The following is a 1,844-nucleotide window of genomic DNA, read 5'->3' as shown; positions in this document are numbered from 1 at the left end:
GGGGATGTGCCCCCCCCCTTTGGAGCTGGGAACGGGCCCATCCTTTGGAGAAAGGAGGGAAAACGAGCGCTGGCCGTGGCCAAGCTACACCAGGACCCTGAACCACCTTCCTTGGTGCTCCTGGGCTGCCCCAGCACCGCCCTTTGTCACGCACGGAGCCGCTTTGTTTTCCTCGCTTTTTTTTACCGGCGCTGTTGATAAACAACATCCTTCCCTCCATACCCGCCACATTTTTGTTCCCCCGCTGTTTAAAACCCTGCTGAAAATCCCACCTGCTGAATTCCCAGGGCTCCATGGAAACCCCTTGGCTGCAGTCGGGCTCCAAAACACATCCCCGAGCTTTCCAAAAGCAGGGGGTGAGCCGAGGAGCTGCATCCCAGGCACAGCCCCAGGGACGCCAGCGTGTCCCAGCCTCAGGCGAGATGAAAATCCCAGCTCTGGAAGCCTCCCCTGGTCCCGAGGAAGCAGAAAAGCGGCCGGAAAAGCGGCCGCAATCAAAGCCAGCACAATCAGCAGGTAAAAATTAAACTTTTATTTTCGATCCGAGTAAACCGGGAAGAGAATCGGTCGGGTTTTTCCATTCCTTTGGTTTTAAAAATTTTTTTTGGATAAAAAGGCCAAATAACATTATTATTATTATTATTATTATTTTTAATAGTGGTGGGTGCTCAACCCAGGAAGGACACAAGGACAAAACCCCAATCAAGCGACGGATCCCGAGGAAAACACGTTCTAAGCTCAGCACTGAGACGCAACCGGGGAAGCTGGGATGGACGAAGTCTATTTTACACGTGATGAGAAGCAATTCTTCAGCTTTTTAATTGTTCTTCTTCCATTTTTTTTCTTCCCCCTCCCCCCCCCCCTTTATTTATTTATTTATTTTAAATACAGGTTTAGGTGCTTTTCAGCGATGAAAAAAAAAAGGCAAAAAAGTGCATAAGTTGAGAGAAAAGGCAGAAATCAAGCAGTAAAGAGGTTTGTTTCCCATGGCAGGGGAGAAAGGGGGCAGGGCAAGAGAGGGGACAGTTTAGGGACAACGGTTTCAAGGGAACGATTAAAAAAAGGTCTGTATCCCAAAAGGGAATTTCCTGTGTTATTTGGTCCGTTAAAAAAGGGTTTATTCACATTGATGCTCCCCCCCCATTCCCGGACAAGAACGTGATTAAGAAGAGGATTTAGCAGGGAGAGGTGGATCCTCCCTGCCCTTGTGCTCCCTGTTTTAGCACCAGCCGGGATCCCCATCCCGGACAGCCCATCCTGGCTGCTCCTGCCACCCTCCGGTGTCACCCTGAATCCCTGTCCTTCTCCCCCCGTCCCACTGCAGCCGGAATTCCCTTTTCCCGGCGGGTCTCTGCCCTTCCCACTCTCCCTGATCCCGCTCTCCCCAATCCCAGCCCCATCAGCCCCCTGAGGATGGGAGTTGTCCCCAACAGAACCAAGGAATGTCTCACTCAGCCGCTTTGGTCCCGTATTCCCGCTTTTCCTGTGGGAATAGCAAAGGCGGCACTTCCCGCTGGGAATATCCCACCCCACAGTGCAGCCCGGCAAGGGAACATCCCCGCTGCCCCCAGGTCCCGCTCCTGTCACCCCGCAGAGGTTCCCGCTCCTCCCTCCCTGCTCAGTTCCAGTTTTTCCCGACCCCGACCCGCTCTGGGATGTGCAGAGCCCCGAGGAGACGGGGACAGGGATGTGCTTTGACGTTTTGGTCCACGACACCATCCCAAAGTGGTCCCAAAAGCTGCCACCAGCGCTGGGAATGAGAGGTGCAGGGCGGCTCGGCCTGCCACATCACCCAGGGGACAACAGGGCCCCCAGGATGGCCCCAGAGTGGTGGCAGCAGCCGG

At 54.2% G+C, this 1,844-nt stretch overlaps 1 long non-coding RNA gene across 1 annotated transcript; it reads left to right on the top strand.

Moving 5' to 3' along the window:
- The first annotated feature begins 19 nt into the window (after positions 1 to 19).
- Positions 20 to 1,079, top strand: LOC108446986. The gene is made up of 2 exons (XR_001862336.1): positions 20 to 516; positions 659 to 1,079. It is a non-coding gene; the product is annotated as an uncharacterized LOC108446986 (long non-coding RNA).
- The last annotated feature ends 765 nt before the right edge of the window (positions 1,080 to 1,844 follow it).

Source organism: Corvus brachyrhynchos, unplaced genomic scaffold (assembly GCF_000691975.1).
Source record: "Corvus brachyrhynchos isolate BGI_N302 unplaced genomic scaffold, ASM69197v1 scaffold30, whole genome shotgun sequence".
In the NCBI taxonomy this organism is placed as follows: Eukaryota; Metazoa; Chordata; class Aves; order Passeriformes; family Corvidae; genus Corvus; species Corvus brachyrhynchos.
This window is presented reverse-complemented; position numbering and strand designations above follow the sequence as displayed.